The sequence below is a fragment of the Amia ocellicauda genome, chromosome 18, assembly GCF_036373705.1.
Source record: "Amia ocellicauda isolate fAmiCal2 chromosome 18, fAmiCal2.hap1, whole genome shotgun sequence".
NCBI classification, from domain to species: Eukaryota; Metazoa; Chordata; class Actinopteri; order Amiiformes; family Amiidae; genus Amia; species Amia ocellicauda.
Genome location: NC_089867.1, coordinates 6,171,730 through 6,194,458, shown reverse-complemented (window position 1 = coordinate 6,194,458; position 22,729 = coordinate 6,171,730). Strand labels below are relative to the sequence as shown.

General features: G+C 40.7%; 1 protein-coding gene and 1 pseudogene across 1 annotated transcript in view; both read right to left on the bottom strand.

Moving 5' to 3' along the window:
* LOC136714083 (ribonuclease inhibitor) overlaps window positions 1-22,729 on the bottom strand; it is a 73,819-nt gene that overhangs the window by 11,241 nt on the left and 39,849 nt on the right. The window lies entirely within an intron of this gene.
* Window positions 277-21,788, bottom strand: LOC136714071 (NLR family CARD domain-containing protein 3-like; annotated as a pseudogene).

The following is a 22,729-nucleotide window of genomic DNA, read 5'->3' as shown; positions in this document are numbered from 1 at the left end:
ATTAGGACAGTGGTGGGCAACCCAAAGTGCATCCACTTCCAGCCCTTTTCAAAACAAATGCTAATTTACTTCAGAACCCAGCACACTCTCAAAGACCTCTGCTATGAAAACATTGGTCTGGATTGTGAAAGTAACCTCTATTACAGGATTATACCAGAACACAAACCCTGCTGATTGTACAGATGAGTTTGTAGTCTCAGTTTTGTTTAGATAGTGAAAACATATTTCAGCTGAGTTAAAGCAATTTGTGAGGTTACAACTCATTCAAACCAACACTTACAGAGCTCTTCTCGAATTCCTGATGACTGGCAGCAGCTTCACACAGCCTTCTTGTGATCCGCTGTATTTACTCAAGTCAAACTCATCTAACGACTCTCCTGACGTCAGCAGCACAAACGCCAGTGCTGACCACTGTTCAGATGAGAGCTTTCTTCCTGAATGACTTCCTGAGCTCAGGAAGCTCTTGATTTCCTCCACTAGAGAATTATCATTCAGTTAATTTAAACAGTGGAACAGATTGATGCATCTCTATGGAGAGGGATCCTTCTTAATCATCTTCTTAATGTAATTAACAGTTCCCTGACCACTGTGTGAGCTGCTGTCTGTCTGTGTCAGTAGTCCTCTGTGTGAGTTGCCGTTGGTCTCTGTCAGGAGGCCTCGTAAGAGAGTGTGATTGGAGTCTATTGAGATGCCGAGAAGGAAGCGGAGGAAAAGATCCAGGTGTCCATTCTTGCTCTGTAAAGCCTGATCCACTGCACTCTTGTACAAGTCTGACAGCGTTTCTTCATTTTTGTGTGTCATTTTAAATGGATTCACATTGTAATTCTTATATGAAAAAAAGACATGCAAAGCAGCAAGATATTCCTGAATGCTCAGATGCACAAAGCAATACACCTTTTGTTTAAATATTGCAGATTCTTCTTTAAATATCTCTGTGCAGACCCCAGAGTACACTAAAGCTTGACTGACATTGATGCCACATTCACTTAAATCTTCTTCATAAAAAATTAGATTGCCATTTTTCAGGTGTTTGAAGGCCAGCTGCCCCAGTTTCAGAATATTTTCCATCTATGACTTTAATAGATTTTTTGTATTTGTCTCATTGTCATGAAGATACTTCTGCATCTTGATATTTGTCAGAATGAGCAGGAAGTGTGTGTACATTCCAGTCAGAGTAGTTGGGACGACTCCACCGCTCGCCTCTCCCAACATTCGCTCCAGAACAGTGGCTGAAATCCAGCAGAAGACGGGTATGTGGCACATGATGTGGAGGCTCCTTAATGACTTGATGTGTGTGATAATGGCACTGGCCAGGCTCTGATCACTGACTCTCTTCCTAAAGTACTCCTCTTTCTGCTCATCATTGAACCCTCGTACCTCCATCACCTGGTGGACGCACTCGGCAGGGATCTGACTGGCCGCTGCTGGCCAGGAAGTTATCCAGAGGAGAGCAAAGGGAAGCAGATTTCCCCTGATGAGGTTTGTCAGCAACTCATCCACAGACATTGACTGAGTCACATCATGGCACATCTGATTGTTCTGGAAATCCAAGGAAAGTTTACTTTCATCAAGACCATCAAAGATCAGCAATATTTTATAATCACCAGACTCAATATTTCCAACCTCTCTCAGTTCAGGGTGGTAGAGGTGAAGAAGTTCAAGCAGATTGTAATTTTGCACTTGCATCAAATTCAGCTCACGAAAAGGAAGAATGAATATAAAATGAATATCTTGATTTGCTTCTCCAGTTGCCCAGTCAAGGATGAACTTTTGCACAGACACTGTTTTACCAATGCAACACAGTTCTGAAAGGTTTCTCTTGCCCAGGTAAGGGTTTACAAATGTCATTGCATTTGATTGGAGTCTCTTGTGTGTGTTTCTTCTTGGTTGTCATCTCAATCTGCCTCACCTCGCGTTCATTATTGACCTCTCCACTGTCGCCCTCTGTGATGAAGAGCTCTGTGTAAATACTATTGAGGAGGGTGCGCTTCCCTGGCTCAGCTACACCTTCAAAGATGCATTCAAACCTCTTCTTCAGGATGGATTTATGTTTCACTTGGACTGTTTCCAGGGATCGATCTGATAAAAAATAAGGCAAAAGAAGTATCAAACACAAATCCAATAATTGTTTTTAGTATGTTTAAATATTGATTGTATGATGTTTAATATTTAAATAGTTTAAGATCTGATTAAAACATCAAAATAAATAAGACATTCTATAAAAATGCAGTAAAAATCTTAAATAAATAATTAAGGTCACCGATTTGCAATAACATCAGTAGATTAAATAAGTGTCCAAACAGAGACTATAGAGAAGTGCTTTGTGGCACATATTAGGCAATGAGGCACTGATGCAAGATGGTATTGCAAAAAGAACAAAACATTTATTGAGAAACGAAAACAACAAACAAAACACACACAAAATTACCTCCACCAAACTCAAGACACATGAAAATGGGGGAATGCCCTGAAACTAGCCAACACTGGTCATATTACAAGAGGTCTGTTACTACCTCCAATCACCAATCCCACTCTTCTGAGAGCTTAATAGCTGTTCAGGTGTGTCTCCTCCCCCAAGCCAAACCATTATCACATATACCAATATTAACAATAATAAAACTTAAACAGATACCAGATACATTTTACTATAGACTACATGTAAGGAATTAATATACAAATTTACCTGAGATGAAATATAAATATGGTAATAAATAATCACCAAAATACACCTGCCATTTGTTGTGGAGGAGCAAAGATCATTTGTTGTGGAGGAGCAGCGACTGTGGGTTTGGTTTGTTTCGTTTTAAACAGACAGGAAACACTACGAGCGATAGAGCCTGATGTGGAGACGACTTGTGTGTCTATTTTATTCTTTATGATTTACATGATTGTAAACAGCGCAATAAATACACGTTTCTGTTAAGAGATATTAAGAAGAACTAAACGTGTAGAGACAACATTATATTCAGACACGCATTACGTTACTGTAAGACAACATCTCCATGTGCAACAATAAAATATTTGCAATTTATTATTATAGTTTTTATTGCAATCATCATCAAGATATGTGCTAGATATGTATTTTAAACGGCACAACTTGACTCCCTTAACTTATTAATCTTACTAGTACAGATGTGTACCTGCAAACGACACTTTTGACGGTATTATTTTAATTTACTTAGGAGACGTCCTTAACCAGGGCAAGCTACAGTTGAAACAAAATACACATTTCATGATTAATCACCCAGCTACAATATAGCAGGTTTAATTGAACTGAAGTGTGCGCGTCTCAGTCATGGCATTTATGGGCCGCATTTATAAACCAGTCCAGCGGCGTGGCCAGCCATATTTACCAGGGCTGCAGCTTTTGAGTGTAGCCCCGAAAATAATTTTAATATCTCGACAAAAATAACGTAATGTTTTTGAATGTGTGAGAGAAAACACCATCAGCCCCCCCGCTCTTACCGGACAAAACATTCATTCATAAAACATTCGGGGCTGTAGCCCCCCTAAAACCTGAAGTCTAGCAACGCCCCTGAACCAGTCCTTAATGTTTTAGAGGGAAACCCAGATGTGCTGTATTTATTTATTAATTATTTTAACTTGTAAATGGGAACACGTTAACTGAATCGTGTTCGCTTTCATGCTGATTGTCTCCACGGGGCTCTTATACATCAGACTGCAGGTATTTATTTTGTTGAGGGAAAATAACCGAAAAGGGATTTTACTTAATTTTACTCATGCATATTTTTATTTTGAAAAAATATTTTATCATTATAATTATTTTGAATGTTCTACCTCAGATTTGTGAAATGATCCACTGTTTGGCAAGTGTTTCTCATGTTCTGACCATAAAGAATAGTTTAAAAACACAATTAACTGTCTAGTTTCTTCAACTTTCACTCAGGAGCAAAAATCAACCTTAAAACTTGAAAGAAATAATGATTGGACATTTATCGTGATAATTATCGATAACGACTGATATTAAACGTTTTATCGTGATAACATTTTTGGCCATATCGCCCAGCCCTAGATCATAGTACAGGCAGGCCAATAATGGGTGACATTGCTGGGGGTAGCTCATCTGAGCCATCTGCCCCATGACACAAGCGCCTATGTAAACGGTAAGCTGATCACATTTATTAGCAATTGCTCATCCTCGTCTTCATATTCATCATCATCTTCCGGTAGTGACTGACAGCACCATTAATCTGCTGGAGCCAGGGCTCATTGAAAGTCCTGTAAGTAATTTCTGCAGTATATGAAACTGAGATAAATGTGGAGTTGTGTAAGATGTGGATGGCAGAGGTGTACAATAAAAACCTTGTTGTGTTGTAGGATGAGCATGATGAGGACACAATCTCTGCATGTTCTGAGAGGCCTCTAGAGGTACTATTCTTTAACAATGAGTCTGAATTGATTTGGCCACATACTAAAACCATATCCTCCATGTACTTTAGCAGGACATGGTCCCTCCCACGACTGCAACTTCAGCCTCTGCTGAGCCTTCCACCTCAAGAGATGTTAGTAAAGTAAGTCTAGCTATACAGCATTTTATGTGTATGCTTGTAGCCCATGTAGTTTAAAACTGACTCAAGTAAAATAATAATACAAATCTTATTTTACAGCGCATGTTTTTCGTGATTACTTACTTGTCTTGTTGTTATGTGATAGTAAATACAGTGTGTGTGTGCATATTACATAACAACAGCAACACAAGTAATAGTAATCACGCAACACATGCACTGTAATGGGTTGCTTTCTGCGGCTTCATGAAGTCTATTCTGCAGGCTTGCGTGTAATCCATGCTTTTTTGTCAAAATGTAGTTTGACAGCAAGCATTTTATATTTTGCGCATTGATTTTACAAGAATACTACATGCATTTATCTATTTTTTTTTAAATTTAATATACTCAGGTGTTAATGTAAGTCAGGTAAATATATATACATTTACCATGCCAGTTTGGCATGTGGTATTTGTTAGTTTTGCATATTTCATGATTTTAGAAAGACTTGTTGTTTCAATGTCTTTGGTCTTATTTTGTAGCTTGTTTGGAGAAAAACAAGAAATATCGAGACATACACTGTGTATCGCTCAAACTTCTACAAATATAGAGATATCGCCCAGCCCAGTAACATAAAACTATCAAAGGTATCAAACAAACTATAAATGTATCTACATTCAAGGCATCCCTTAGATAAAACTGAAGGTGGGAAATGCACAAATACTGGACAATATTGGTCCAAACAACCTAAATGGCAAAGCCACTACATAAAGAATCACTACTTCTTTGAATAATACGTTACAAAGACAATTCAGCAGAGTATGAACTCAGAAGATTAAAATACCATTCCTTGTTCTATGCCACCCCTGAATGACTGGGCACAGCCTTTCATACCCACAGACTAGGGCTTTGGGAAAAACATGTCACTGAGGTAAATACAGAATAATTATTACCTTGCATACTATCAGAAATGGCACAAAATAATGTAATCAGTCATTTTTTAAACATGAATAATTGTAATTACACACACAAGCTGGTGCTCAGGCCTAGAGCAACAGTGTGTGAGCCTTACAGCAGAGGAGATAAAGGTTTGAGAAAATATTGAAAATGCTCCTAGAGAAAAGAAGGCAGAACATTACATTTAAGTAAATACAAGTAAACATTAATTTTATATTTAATACTGGTTTAAATGTCTTTAAGGATCATTATCAGTGCACTTGAGGCATCAAGGTCAGCAGTTTGAATGAATAATGTCTTATTTTCAGAAAGGGTGATATGAAAAATTGAACACAATTGTCTAACAAAGCTACCTCTAGAGGCCGTCGTGAGTGTCACCCAGGCAAACCCCTGACTCTGACCCTCTTTCTGCCGATCATTGGGACACATCGCCTGCTGACTGGCTGCCCATCAGGTAGCTGTCATTGGATTTATGACCTTCTGTCCACATTGATGGTGAGATGCAATGGAGGCGATTGACACCTTCCAGAACACAATTGTATATTTGATTGTGTGAGAATATGTCATGCTGACGCCTAACTGTCTGTAACCACTATCTTCTGACTGATAGCCTTATCACAATATCCATATCCCCACCCCCCGTGGGTTTAGAACATATTCAAATGCTTTTAATTGCCTTCTAGAACTGGCCAGACTCTGAAGGGTCAGAGATCAGGAAGAGGAGTTTATATCAATTCCTATTAATTAAACCAACTCAACATGTTTCAGCAGGCCAAGACCAGCTGCTGTGCTGTGCCCGTCTCCAATGCTCAATTGCCCTCTCCTCTGGGCACAGCCTGGACCCCACTGTCTCAGAGCAGTCCACCCAGGCGTGGCGCACCTCCTGTCCAGAGTGTGGAATGGCGTCTCCATCCACTGCTGGTGCTGTAAATATGGTTCTCTGTCCAAAACCACACCAGACTGCTGGGGTTCGACGTGCTGGCCCATGGGTCTCCTCTATTTATTTTAATACCACATGTACTTCTACTAACAATAATAATAATAATAATAATAATAATAATAATAATAATAATAATAATAATAATAATAATAATAATAATGTGAATTTACAGCTGTAAGAAGATCATGGATAGATTTTAAACTCTAATTTGGGCACATAAAACTCCAGACATATTTGGCTGTAGAGATGGCAAATAATTGAAATGAAGGATAATTTTTATTTTCATATTTAATATTACTGTCAATACAATGAAAATCCATATAGCAATATATTAAAATAATAACAAAAAACAATATATGTAGCTATGGATTCTATCACCCTTTCTTCTTCCTCCTTTACATTTTAACTTTGCATGTGCAGATGATCCAGAGTAATGACTTTGTAGTCGTTTGCTCAGGCAGGGTCCTTTGCAGCCTGGAGCAGGGTTTGTTACCAGATTCTTAAATGCAGCTCTCCCTCTAATAGGATTCTGGGTCATGAACGTGCAATGGAAATGTGAGACAGGACTTATAAGTAATCTAATATTATCCATTATACCCAATATATTTCTCACATCAAAATTATTAGTGACACAAAAAATACATGAAAGGCACACCCTTTATTTGCTTTCTTGTATATTCTTTGCTTTGCAGTCCAAACCAGATTCAGGGTGTGAATTCACTCAAATTAAAGCTAAAACCAACATTACAGTCCACACTTTTTCTGGTTCATTGTTTTACTACTTTGAACATTCCTATGACTGTGCCGGTAACAGATTTTTAATATCAATATACCGTAGAAGAATGTCTGTCGCCTCTCACCTGCTCCTCATCCTGCTCTGTCTTGGCACAGACCACATCATGGCCGTTGTGCTCCTGCTCTGCACACAGGCTGCAGATCCAGCTCTGGTCAGTGAGACAGAACACCTCCAGAGCTCTGCGGTGCTGCTGGCACAGTCTGGGCTCCAGGTCTGCAGTCGTGTCCTCCAGTCTGTGTGTCTGCAGGGCTGGCGCTGTGTAGTGCTGCCGCACGTGTGTCTCACAGTAGGAGGCAGCGCAGGTCAGACAGGATTTCACAGCTCTGCTCTTCCTCTCAGTGCACAGATCACAGGCCACGTGTCCATGCCTGGCATAGCTGTTTAAAATGTTAATGTTAATGATTAAAATCTAAATGTCTTTCCTTTTAAAGGCTACTTAAATATCCCATCCCTTCTAAAAGTGTCCCAGCGGACATGGGGTCACACGGTCACAGTACCACTGAGTGTAGCTGCTGCAGGGAAGACAAATCCTCTTTAGATGTAATTTTTGTAAGTGTTGAAATGTCACATCCTGGATGACAGAAGAGCTCTACTTTGGGATATTTACAGTGGCCAAGATTGTGATTAAACGAATTATTTTACATTTTAAATGTTACTAAAATTATAGAAGCTGATATTTTACTTATACACTGCTACTCCTTGGAAGCAAAAAAGGTCTAAAATAAATTTATGCGGAAACTCAAAACCGTGTTAGAGAAACCCACGGTTGGCAATGGATTACTGTAATCAGTGTTGCTCCATTTGATTGTGGCAATGACCAAAACACTTTAAGGCAAAAATAGTTTGAGCATCGGGCAGGGATCATTAAATCAATCCAGGGCTGGTGCTGCAGGGGGGCACCGGGGACAATGCCTGTCCACAGCGAAGCTGGTGCCCACCCTGTTTGATTATTCTCTGCTTTGATAAACAATGAATGCTATATAATTTATAGAACATTGTGTTTTTTAGTTGTTGGTATTTATTTTATGTTACTTACAGACAAAGACCAAAGAGTCCGCCCCTCAGTTACCCCTTCTGTATCCCTACATACATTTTACGTAATCGCTGTACTACATGCTGAGGCACACCGGAAAAACTCGAGCAGGTGGCGGGTCTTATGTGAGAAGTGAACATTTCACAGGAAACAGTAAATATTTTGAGTAGCACTCATATCATCTAGAGTTATGGATATAAGAAAGTTGATAAATGAACACAAGTCTGATGCTGCCATCATAAAACTGTATCAGAGACCAGCAGTGTTGAGGAAGTTAACAGTCATTCTGATTAAAATCCTTCAGCTCAAACAACTTGCAGGCACCCGGCAGCGGCAACTGCCCCAGGTGACTTAGGCACAGAAAACCCTGCTCAACCAGGCTTGGTATAACAATAGGGAATGGTTACTCCATTAAATCAGATTAAGTTTTGCTTTCCGTGCAGAAAATGTGGATCTTTAACAGGAAATTTTGATCTTGCTTTTAAGGTTAACGGATATTGTGATTAGATCCAATAAAGGTTTCTTGTATCTTGATTATGTTAGATGTATATACTGTTTTAAATACGGCAATGTCGAAAATAGTCGGAAGTGAATATATATAGGAAAACCATGACTTACAAAACACAAAGGTGGCCGCCATTTTCTCTCAACAGACAATCTCCCCCGAGATGATAGTGAGATAATAGCAGATCAGTGACATCAGTGCGGACCACAGTGCAGTGAGACTGGGTGTTTGTCTGACACTGACAGCTGCTGGGGCAACGGCATTCACCATCTGTGTTACACACGACACACTGTATGGCTTTTTGGACATTAACATTATTGACTTTTCGGTATCGGCTATGAAGTAAATTAAGTCATGAATACATTTATGGTGGTAACAACAAATAGGCCTATATTTAATTTAACTTGAATTTGAATTTTACCTGCAAGATGAGAAGTGATTGTTGCTAGATCAGACTATTCAACGCATTTCTTTCTGTGATTCTACACAACATTGCATATTTATGTTGGCGACAAGGGTTCAAGTAGCATAAAGTTGCCACCACCTTTAATATACCAGGGAGGTCTGGTTTAGTTATTCTGGGAGTGGATAAAACTACACACACAACAAACAATAAAAGTCCAAACTATTTTAATTTCTTTACTATTTCTTTATTTCTTATGGTGCTTCAATATTCACATTCAAATGCGAACACACAATAAATATAGAAATAAGAACTGCAGAGAATATAAAATCTTATGATAAAATACATGACATAATAAGAATTCACCAAATCAATAATACAAAAATATAAAACCCAAATCCTAGATAAATCCCCTCCCCCTTGAATGTGTATTAAACACCACCCAGGCTAAATAGTTTCTTATGTAGGATCTTTAAAACGCTATCTACAAAGATTAAAACAGTTAGTACTATCAGGACATGATAGTTATTTGGCAGGTAAGAGAGGACTAAGCTAAGGACTAATCAGGCATAGGAGAGCATAGCAGGCAAGTTACTCACGCAAAATATTTAAACGCCCCCGATGCAAGCAATACAGAGCTTTTCTGGTTTTCCCCGTGGCTCTCCTTCTTTTCCTGTTTTTGCAGGTCTATATCATTCCCCCCTCCCACCTGCAGCCCTTCAAACAATAATCAAATTTAACAATCATTACAGGCACACCTTGATGTGCATTCAAAATTACTGATGGGCCAAGATTCTGAGCACACTTCTATTGAGACAGATGGCTGGGAAGTCTGGATGAAGCATGAAGCGTGATACATCGGCATCCTGACTCTTCATCTAAATATTGGTGTGTTCCACACAATTCATGACAACACTGACATTCTGTGGCTCTTGGCATGAGTTGACAGGATCAGCAGTCGCACCAAATATTTAGATCTGTCAAGTTGATCTTCATTTTCCTCTTCAGAATGCGAGCCGGTTGGAAGTTGCTCATTATCCATTTCCCCAGTTTCATCCCTCGACCTTGCTTCGATTTCTTTCCCTGTATACTCTGGCTCGAGCTGATGTCCTTGGAGATCCATTTTCTAGTTGCTTCGATCAACAATAATAATACAGCTCTCTTATTCAAATGGTAGTGCTTTGTAAGTCTGGTGTGGCAACAAAAGTGCTTTGTACTTGGGCCGCAACTTTGTCACGTTATTTACATAACCTCGATTTGAAACCCAGCAGCACTGTCGAAATGGCGCTGCGTATACGGAAAAAACATTGTGCATTTCTTTAAAATGCAACATATCCTGGGTCAGATGCCTAGTAGTATGTATGAAATATATACAGCTAACAGAATTAAGTTAAAAAAAAAAAAACTGGGGTGCAGTATCCCTTTAAATAAACATGCATTAAGTAAGGGACATGTACACTGTATGGCTGCTTGGAGGCACTCTGGGAAACTCTGTATCCACTCTTGTGAATACCGGTCAGCTTGAGACTTACTATATGCCTGATATTGCCTGATATTACTGACAGTATTGAATTCCTCGCAGTACACAAACTGCCATTCAGAGGCAGTGACTATTCTGTTAACATTGCAGACAATTCTAGTGGAGTTTTCCTGGGTTTATTTGAATACACTTTAAAGAAAAGATCCAGAACTAGCAAAAGTGTAGCAAACCACACCAGGCAATGCTAAGTGCGCCTCGCACAATATAGGCCACATAATGAAATAATCAAAACAATGTGTGAAACTGTGAAGGAAGAAAGAGTACGAGAAATTGGGCTATAGAGTAGAAACTGATGGGAACATGAGACCCAACTGGCTACGACATAAAATTTAGATTTTAATTAGTTTTGCAACTACAAATACTGAACTCAGGCTTTTGACATGTTTTTGACTTTTTTTGGGAGGGAAGATATAATCACCAGCTACACTTACTGATTGTGCATGTCGCTGTTCTCTACAAAGGTGAGAAACTTAAATGATTAGTGGAGCAGCACTGGACTGGACATTACTTATACTTTACATTTGTCTGTAAACACATACTGAAATAGGCCTAATTGTTACAACACTAACGGGGCTCGCAGGCCGGATGTGGCCCGTGGGCTGGGGTTTGCCCACCCCTGCTCACGAAATACAGACACCATATGAAGTAATAACCTCACCTTGGGTCAGAGGGAAGAACTCCTCTGAACACGCTGGGCCGCTCCATTGACCGGTCGCTCTTCATAGACAGACTGCTGGGTGCCAGAGACACTGCTGGCTCCAGTCTGAGCCTGTGAACACATAAGGACACAGCACAGCATTTAACCTCCAGCCCTTACGGCAGCTTTGTTGCTCAGAGCCAGAACCGTTTCTAGGCATAAGCAGCTGATCAAAGATCTATTCATTCATGTTCTATAACTGATTTTCATAAATGATCACTTATCAGTTTTCAAATAATTTACAGCTTGTTTATGAGCAAGTTGTGACCAGGGGCATCATGGAATCACACATCATAATTTATGCGGTTTGGGTGTGGCAGAAAAAAAAAAAATCTTCTAGGATTGGGAAGTGACCATTATAACGTCTGAAAAAAGACCAATCACATACCAATCTGCTGCAAAAGAAGTGTAAGAATAAAAAAACTGAAGAAAAACAAGCACAAGAAAAAAGTAGTTTAATAGCTATATTTAGTTTTTATTGCTGTATATAGTAGCTTAGTAGCTAAAGTATGATGACATTAAATGTGTAGCTAAACCACATGGCTGGCCGTATGTTTTTTTTTTTTTTTTTTTTGGTTAGTTAAATTCACAGTCCAAGTTCACCTTACCTGCTACCACATAGCTTTTTATTATAACATGGTGACTGTATATTTGCGAGTTTTACATTGAATAGGATCTGTAAGAGGATTGTTCAACTTTTTTTTTTTTTTTTATCTATGCTATACTGCTATCTTGTTCTGCAGCATCAATGATCAAATTAGCTAGTAAGTTAAAATCAGCAAATGGGATTTGGCAAATGTAGCTTGGTGTAGACAAGCAGTTCTCAAACTGTGGGGCGCACCTCTCAAGGGGGGTCGCAAGAGTGTGTCAAGGAAGGCTCAAGCTAGATAGTTAAAAACAAAAAGTGGAGATAATACAGTGCATCCGGAAAGCATTCACAGCGTTTAACTTTTTCCACAATTTGTTATGTTACAGCCTTATTCCAAAATGGATAAAATTCATTATTTTCCTCAAAATTCTACAAACAATACCCCATAATGACAACGTGAAAGAAGTTTGTTTGAAATCTTTGCAAATTTATTAAAAATAAAAAACAAAAAAAGCACATGTACATAAGTATTCACAGCCTTTGCTCAATACTTTGTTGAAGCACCTTTGCCACCAATTACAGCCTCAAGTCTTTTTGAGTATGATGCTACAAGCTTGACACACCTATTTTTGGGCAATTTCTCCCATTCTTCTTTGCAGGACCTCTCAAGCTCCATCAGGTTGGATGGGGAGCATCGGTGCACAGCCATTTTCAGATCTCTCCAGAGATGTTCAATCGGGTTCAAGTCTGGGCTCTGGCTGGGCCACTCAAAACTAAAAGTTGTGGGATACGCGATCGAGTTTATTGGTAGCTGAATGCTATGACTGAATGACATGGTAATTAGTAAATTATTCAATTTAGCATAGAAAACGTTAAAATACCGATATGAAGGTATAGTCCAAAGTCCAAACCGGTCCTTAAATGAATACCGGTATATAGTTTTTTACGGTATACCGCCCAGCCCTAGTCTTGTTCCCATGGAATTACCTTCTCTTCTGAGAACTGGCGGATTTCAAAGACGACATCAGTGACAGTCATGCGATGCTGCTGGGATGCAAGCACTTGAATGTCAAACCTTTTGCTGCAGGTGGGGATGCAGCAGCCGCTGCACGGAAGCTTGAGGTAGTCATAGGAGCCATTGCTGAGCACTGCATCTCCGCTGGATGTGAAGTAAATCAGGAAGAGCCTCAATGGAGACTTCTACCACTAAATGTAGTGTGTGCAAAACATGGATAATGTGCCCAACCTGCTTTGTGCACTGCAGCAACCATATTGGCACCATTATCTGTGACTACAGCCTGAACTTTGTCAGTTATGCCCCATTCATCAGGGATTCTTTTTAATTCTGAGCAAATGTTGTCAACACTGTGTTGTCCTGCAAAACTAGAGCTTTCTAGGACATATGCTTGCATTTGCCAGTTCTCATCACTAACATGGCATGTGGCATGTGGCTCTTGCCGTCCACATGTCTGTTGTGAGTACAACACTGTTTGCACCATCCAGAGATTTCTTCACTTTTGAGCGGCATTCTTCATACATTACTGCTACTTTCCCTTCCATTAAACTTTTCCTACTTGGAATCTTGTAGCGTGGATCAAGTGTCTTAACAAAATTCCTAAAACCCACAGAGAGAGGTTGATGATCCTTTATAATAATTTCTGCAAGGATTCTTGTAATATCCAGAGCTCTTGGGAAATCACCTAGATGAAATAACAAAATAATTAGGTGTATAGCCTATGACAGACTACATGTAGCCATATTTCAGGTTTGAGGTATATTTTTTTAAATTCCATTAAAATAAGTAATTTAGATAAGTTTCAACTGGCTGAATATATTATCTGCATGTCTGAATATTGTCTATATTTAATCAGTCTGCTAAAGTAACAGCTAATGATGGCCAATTACAGTTAGTAATTAATGTATGTAACATTAGTGTAACATTAACCAATGCTGAAGATCTGATTTGACTAAAATATTAATTTCACTATTATAGATACCTGGATATTGCTTGCCTCTCTGAAAAGACTCTGCCAGTGAACTCTGTCTCTTTGTCGGGGGTCTGTCTGAGGCATTTCCCTCCTCCCTTCTTTTCTGTTGCAGCTCAGAGTTCTCTTTCTCATGAGTTTTCATGTGTTTAAACAAATTGGTGGTGTTGCCACAGTAGCGAACAACCTTCCTACATACATCGCTGTTCTTGATGTTTTCATTTACAGCTGTCAAATAGCTCCACACGATGCTCTTTCGTTTAGCCATGGCATTCATGCACACAATGAATATAGGCCTATGTGTTGGATTTGCGGTTGGAGCCGGGTGTCAGGGTGTGCGCCGCGGCGTGCTGTGCATGCGCAACACGTATGTTCGTTGTTTGAATGCACAAGCAACAGCGTGGAGCTAAAGAAGCACTTATGATGTGTTCACGACAACAGAACGTTGTTTGCACAGAGTGACAGTTCTACTCTTTGATGAAATGAGTACAACCTAGGAGAGAGAAACTGAAACTGGTATCAATCCTATTGACGCTAGAATCGATCTTCAAAAATGAGACGTTGTATCTGTAATATCGATATTTTGGGATCGATCCGCCACTCCTAGTTCCCGCGAGAGATCTAGAGTTAGTTAGAGTTGGAGTGAGAGAGAACCAGTCAGTCAGTGAAGTCCAGTTCCAGCCTTAAAAGCCTGTTCGCAAATAAAGTTATTTTTGGATTGCATCCTGTGCCTCCCGTTATTTCTGCACAGCGTGGTAGAACCACATGAGTGCTGAGAAAAGTGGTGTTTGCTACAGTATATACACCGATCAGCCACAACATTATGACCACCCGCCTAATATTGTGTAGGTCCCCCTTTTGCTGCCAAAACAGCCCTGACCCGTCGAGGCATGGACTCCACTAGACCTCTGAAGGTGTGCTGTGGTATCTGGCACCAAGACGTTAGCAGCAGATCCTTTAAGTCCTGTAAGTTGCGAGGTGGGGCCTCCATGGATCGGACTTGTTTGTCCAGCACATCCCACAGATGCTCGATTGGACTGAGATCTGGGGAATTTGGAGGCCAAGTCAACACCTTGAACTCGTGATTCATCAGACCAGGCCACCTTCTTCCATTGCTCCGTGGTCCAGTTCTGATGCTCACGTGCCCATTGTAGGCGCTTTCGGCAGTGGACAGGGGTCAGCATGGGCACCCTGACTGGTCTGCGGCTACGCAGCCCCATACGCAACAAACTGCGATGCACTGTGTGTTCTGACACCTTTCTATCAGAACCACCATTCACTTTTTCAGCAGTTTGAGCTACAGTAGCTCGTCTGTTGGATCAGACCACACGGGCCAGCCTTCGCTCCCCATGTGCATCGATGAGCCTTGGCCGCCCATGACCCTGTCGCCGGTTCACCGCTTTTCCTTCCTTGGACCACTTTTGATAGGTACTGACCACTGCAGACCAGGAACACCCCACAAGAGCTGCAGTTTTGGAGATGCTCTGATCCACTCGTCTAGCCATCACAATTTGGCCCATGTCAAAGTCGCTCAGATCCTTACGCTTGCCCATTTTTCCTGCTTCTAACACATCAACTTTGAGGACAAAATGTTCACTTGCTGCCTAATATATCCCACCCACTGACAGGTGCCATGATAACGAGATTATCAGTGTTATTCACTTCACCTGTCAGTGCTCATAATGTTATGGCTGATCGGTGTATATATAAAATAACCGATTATTTTCCCAGTTGTACGTACACTAACTGTACAATACAATTTTTAGTACCTATTTTTGGTGTAATATACAGCACTTATATTATTGTTACTTGTAGTGTTGGAGCCCTGTGCAATTTGTTACTTTTACCGTTTGCCCTACTCTACTGTTGTCATGGTCCCCTAGCGCTGCCTCTCTAATCCCACTAGGGGCCACCATTTCCCTGCCTTCTCCCTGCTTTCTTCACTCTGTCAATTAACATTCCGGTCACCCATGTGCACTCCTGTTCCATCCCTCTGTTCCCATTCACCCTGCACCTCCCAAGCCTGGTTCCTGCTCCCCTTTATAAACCCCTCACTGCCTTCACTCAGGGCGAAGTTTCGTCAGCTCTGCCTGCGAATCCGAGCCCTGTTCCTCCGACCATCGCCCGTGATCACGACCACGTCTCTGCTTAGCCTCCATTGCCCTGTTCCGCCGGTACCCGACCCACGCCTGTCCGACCATCCTGCGATCCAGCACTGCATTTGGGTCCCCTGTTCCCGACTCCCAAGAGGGAAACCTGACAACTGTATAGTGATTGCATGTTTTTAATTTGTAAAGCAATACTGCATCATTCAAATTAATTTCTGTTTCTAGTTGTATTGCTGCACTGTTTATAAATTCTGAGCCCTGCAACAAAAATAAAGGTGGTTGTACAGTATTTGTGACTTTTTTCTTTCTACCTCACTATATCACAGGCCCTGGATACATTGCAATTTGTTTTATTGGACCCCAACACCCGCAATATAAGGAGGGGGTGGTGAAATTGTATTTTAATAAAAATGCTACAGCTGCAAAAAGATACTTATTTTAGGTTAGAATTTTATTTTTTTGTATACTTACAAAAAAAATATGCAAGTGTTTGTTCTAAAGGACTAAATGTAATAAATGTATATAATGAAGTTTGGACTTGAGTGCTAGTGTGCATATGAAGACCCCTGTGGTGGCTGAAAGTTGATCCTGATCAAATGTACCGATGCATTTGATCTGGATCAGAAAAGGCAGTGTAAAAGCACCTATTAGTCACCCTCTCATGTATGGTCAAAACAAACTCTGCCACTTGGCCAAGATAAAAGGTCTAAAGATGCTAAAATAGAAGCAGTTAAAGGACATTGCATTTAATTATCATCTCCCTATTTCAGGAACTAAAACAAGAAAGGACCCATTCCTAGGACACTTTTGGCACATGTTCATGTGAGGACTACATTTGCATAATTCTGTTGTCTGTGGTTGATACACAAATCGGCCACCATTATGTTATTTACTCGTTTGTTCAATGTAAAGATTTATATTTAAGGGTTGAAAGGTTGTATTTGTTTTAAAATTAAAGTGTGATGATTTATGTTATAGAGTCCAATTTACTCATCCCATAATACAATGTGTGGAAATGTGATGTGTGGTGCCTATCAAATTATTAAAAGTTCCAGCTTTGGTTATGTTACAGTGTAATGACATGTGGATACAGAATTACTGCTGTAACACCCTGGTATACCACGGTCAGAGCATTATTGAAACCACTATGAAGACCCCAAATTTTGTTTGTGATGTGTAATCTTCCCAAAATCAATAAGTGTCCCCCAAAGAGCCCCCTGTAAATCCCTCACAGTATTAATATCCCATGTAGGTTAAGATTTATTTTTAAAGAGGGCACAGACCTTTATTCAAAATTGCCAAGTTTTTTTTTTTGGAGTTGTTGTGAGTGAGCATCCTGCATGTTTCTATTCTTCCTTTGAGGGAGGTATGGGGGGGGCTGGTTCAGACTGAATCAAATGATTTCAACAGTGCCTACACACATGTACTACACACAATACAGTTGTATTCCCCTGCAGTTAATACAGTGTTATATAGTCATGCTGTGTGGAGGTTCTCTGTGTGTTGCTGGTTTAGGACACACTATTACTGACCAGTTTATTCTAACCTGATACACAGAAGACAGACAGACTCATAAAAGCAGTGCGTATTAAGATCCAGCACTGACTAGATCTCTTACAAGGACACATTCTGCTGACAGACAGACAGACTCTCCCAGATATTCAGTGACATGAACACACTCAGAGACCCTCTGCCCCTCGCATCTCCTCTCACCTCTTGGTCTCGGGTCTCATGGCTCCATCCTGAGCCTCAGGCTCCCCAGAGAGACTCATCTCCTCAGCAGCTGAGATCAGTGACCTGGACACACAGCAGCAGCAAAAATCAGGCACAGCAGGGCCTGTAGCATAGGATAGGCGCACTGTTTTATTAGATTTAGCAAATGTACCTATAATTATGACCAGCCCAAATGTGTTTAATTTTTTTGCAGAATATAAAATTTAATTGAGCACCGAATGACATGATGAATATTGCCCTGCTAATTCTATGATGCTGAATATTTAAGAAATGTAACATTTTGCATTTGCCCATACAACACATGTATCAAAATAATAATCAACCAAAGACTGACTATAGTGAAATAATGCAGCTATAAGTTTAAGACGTATTTAAAGAAAGCCCGTGAACTTCACTCCGGATCTCAATGTTGCTTATTAAAACATTGTAATATATGTGAAACCTTCAAATGTATAATACATATAGTTATTAATAGGTAATTTGTTCAATCGCTCAGTTTAGCCGCTTGATTGAATAAAGGCTTTACATACACAGCAAGATACATGTTTATTAAAATAGACCTTTAACGTTGTTTTAAAAGAATATCTCAAGATAATAAATGTCGTATCAAAGTGGATCATTTCGGTCAAATGAGCAGCCGCTTGTTTTGTGTTGCGCGTCTGTTAGAGAGAATACGGCAGAACTGAGCGCCGCTCTAGACACCGATACACAAACACTGAGCATGTGTAATAAAACTGCCGCCTGTATACTGCGCACACATCAAAACTGTGCAATTGCAGTATTGCAGTAATCATGCGGTTTATTTAATCAAAACTATATTATTTCACCCAATTATACACTATGGAATTGCAGTTTCCCATATGAAATTTCCAGCATGTACATGTACTATGTGGATTTGTTACTAATTTGCAATACTTATTTTGTGCTTTTACCCCTTGGATGCACAGTAAACTTGACACACTCAACTTAACAGGTCAGAAAATGTAAAGAGGGCTGCAAGTTCATATAGACTTTCCTTATTTAGCAATGCTTGCTTTATTACTAACTGTTCTGGCATTGGGTGGCTTTGACTGACTCTTCAGTTGCAAACGATTTAACCCTTTGGCAGCTGCCCCTGGGTGCATTCCTAGGAGGACTGATCGATGTTCTGCAATGCTAAAGAATCAGGTTTCAAGATGAGATTTGACAGCTGACTATTGTCTTTACCTAAAAACATGCAACTTGTTCTTGCTCTTCTTCTAAAAAACAAAAACTAAATGTTCAAGAACAAAATGAATGATCAGTAAAAACAGTCCACGTGTCTGTCGATGTCATGACGATGACGTAATGCATCTCTCCAGGAGAATCACCCCATCATTCTGACTGTTTCTCTATTTAAACCTCTCAGCTGACTGTTGAGTCAGTGAGCGCAATATGAGGTTTATACGGTTAGAGCAATAGTATTGCAGGGAATACTAATACAAAAATACAGTCACTTCTGTCATTTCTGAAGTAGCTGAATCTGCTGACCTAGTTTTTTGTTTAACTTTGTGATAACAGGGTCGCTCTGCTGTCAGTTACTGAGCTGGGCAGTGGGTTAGCTGTTCATTATGGTGAGGTCAAACTGTGTTGTGTCTCTGAGCAAGAGTGTCATTTATAAACTCACAGGCATTGAGTTAATTAATCCTCAAATTGTTATATTTTATTGATATTAATATATACATTATTAATACGTTGATCAACTTTGTGAATTGAAAGTGAGAGAACATATTAATAAAACCATGTGAAATGCAGGGGTACCAATCAATCGTCTAAATATTAGCATTTAGATACAAGTTTCTTAATGCTGAAAAAATAATGATTCAGTTGTATTGATCATTCATGTAGTTCAACAGAGACTGGATATTATGTTAGTTTTATACTCAATTTGGCTGTGAAAAAATATATAATTTTAAACCCACTTATTTGAAAATGTCTGGGCTAATATCACTCCATCTATTTAACTCTCATAACAATTAGCAAATGTCCCAAATCAAGTCTATTGTAAAAAATAAGCCCCACCTGCACAAGACACACATCATTGTAATGACGAGTTTCAATTCAATAGATTGGAAGCAGAAATAATAATAACTTGACAATAAAAATAGATTCACCCACATCTCCTACATGGATTACTTAAATGGACAGAGACTGTACCAGAGACATGGAACGGGTTTGATGAACATTTAGTGACAGAGAATGATATCAGGGACTTCATGCGGCTTCTTTAGCTGTTATTGACTCGAGTGTGAAGTTGTCTGTGTGGGATTGAGATGACTTTACTGGTTTACTGGACCACTGTGGGATGTTGCTATTGTTAACAGGAAGAAGAGCCTCATGAACTGCCCATCGCTTGTCTGAAAAGCTTGAGAACTTTGTTTGTATTTGCGGGACTTAATGCTGCAATCATTATCATTATTAATCATTATCTTTCAAGTCGGAAGCACTGCCCAAGGGGGAGGGGTTACTATATAACAAAACTGTCGCAAGGGAGGATGCAGCGAGCTGATAAGGGAGCCTGCCCGAGGCGACTGCTACGGGCCTCGGCAACACAACTCTAGACAGGATCCACAGAGGCCCCTTGGGGCCAACCTGGGCTGTCCAGGAGCGAGGACCGCAGTCACGGTCTGCAATCAGCATATACAAAGCGGGGCTACAGAGGTCAACTCTTACACCCTCTGCTTACAATAGCAAGGCCGACTGCTCTACTAGAGCATCTAGGAGCGAGGCCGTATATATTCTTGCACAATATATGGTGCGGGCAATCAAGCAACTTGTACGCCCTCTGCGCATTAACATGGCAGTGAACCCTTGATCCTGCAGGAGCGGGGCCACAGACCCACTGAATAACACACAGCTGGCTGGTCAACTGAATAGCCAAAGATGGACAAAACAGTATACACAGCGCGGCAGCAGGAACATTCATGGTGAAATCAGGAGAAATCACGTTCATTGAATGGCACAGAGCACCCAGCTCCACTGTGCTGTCATAACAACTAAACATCGCGGGGTGCAGGAAGCAAATCGTGCACCACCACGTGACACGGGAGCAGTTGTCACCTATTAGAGCAACTAATGCAGGACAACAGCAGGCTCTACCATGACCATCAAACCATAACATTGCGGTGTGCAGGAAACCATTCATGCACTCTTTGCATAACATGGGAGCATTGGCCGCTTGCTCCACTAGCCCAGCTAGGAGCGAGGCCACACCAGCTCTACAATGTTGTACAAATGAACAACAATATATATTGCGTGGCAGCAGGAACATTCATGACGCCTGTGCACAGCACAGGAGCATCCAACTCAACTGAACAATACCGAGTGGAGAGTTCCACTGTGCTGACAACTTAAAATGTCATAGAAATGAACTATATACACACGGAGCGCAGGAACCAACTCATGCGCCACCCGCGGAATACAGGAACACTGTGCTGATTAGACCAGCTAACGCAGGTTAACATTAGCTCTACTGTGCAGACAAATTAACTATGAACACAGCGGAACACGAGAGCCCGCTCAAGTGCTTACCGCTGAGGACAGCAGCAGTGGTCTCTTGCTCTATTGCACACAGCCAGAGTGGCCACAGACCTGTTGACCAAGGAACTATATACACAGCGAGGCAGCGAGAACAACTCGAGTGCCATCACCTGGGAACATCGTCAGTGAGCTCCAGTTTACACAAGCTATAATGGAGCCACAGTCCTGCTGTTTACACATGCTATATATAGTTGGGTACAGGCCAGATGCATGCACCACCACAACACAATGCAATAATGAACAAACTATATACAGGGCGGCCTCAATAGGCAACGTACCTGTAGGCCACATGACAGACCCTGAGAACACATCTACAGGCTGTCAGCAAGTCCAGGAGCAGCTCTACTGGAAGGCATAGTCCGGTGGAAGGGAAGACACGGCCACTGAACCCCTGCGGTCAATTCGCGCCCGCTGTCGGTACCCAGACAGACTGGGCATAGGACCACCGACCTCCCCACTCCAGGCACCGTCGGCTGCAAGTGGCGCAATGGTGGGGGCGAGAATATCTCATCGCCGAGCTGTGACCAGGGAAATGTGCAGCGGGGGCGCCGGTCAGCGTTTGCACCAGGGGGCACACAACAACTGAAACGCTGCCACGGCAAGTGAGTGGTTATTCGAGATTTACAATTATACTGTAAATACGGTATAATTGTAAATCTCGAAAAACTACTCACTTCTAAATCTTTGTAGTCATTTTTGTATTACTTTAGTATAAATACATGTTAATTTGGATTCCTGTGTTGTTGTTTTCTGACTTTATGTGAACGAAAAGACACAAATTCGTCCGTTTCCTCATTGGAAATAGTTACATTTTAAAATATCACTGTTCTGGTCACAAAAGCAAGGTTTGTGGGGCATAATAGCCATTTTCTATACTTTTGAGGCATAAGCAGTTAGGAAATAACACTTACTACCAAGGAACAAAAATTGTGTTACATAGTGCTATCACAGGGTAAAGGCTCAGGTTTGTCACTAGGAACAGTAGGCAAACTTTGCACCAGACTGAATAAACAAAGGGGTATAAATAGAGAGAGCTAATAAACAGGAGAAATGAGGAGCAGGTGAGAAAGCTAACCTGGAGACAAGAGTGATAATTCAATAATGAGGTGAAGAGAGACTAAGAACAGGGAAAGCAGAAGTTGGAGCCATGGTGACCTCTGGTGGTGATCAAGAGGGTTGGGAGGTAGACAACACACTCTCTTTGTCTCTCTCTCTCTCTCTGTCTGTCTGTTCCTGTGCTTTCTTGGCATGACTGATTGAGACAATATTGCCAAAGCAATGATAGACCATTTTATCAACAATTAAAACGTACACTGTTTTAGAACACATGAATTGTTCCAGTTTTTATTGAAATTTATGCAGTTTAATGTCTCAATGTA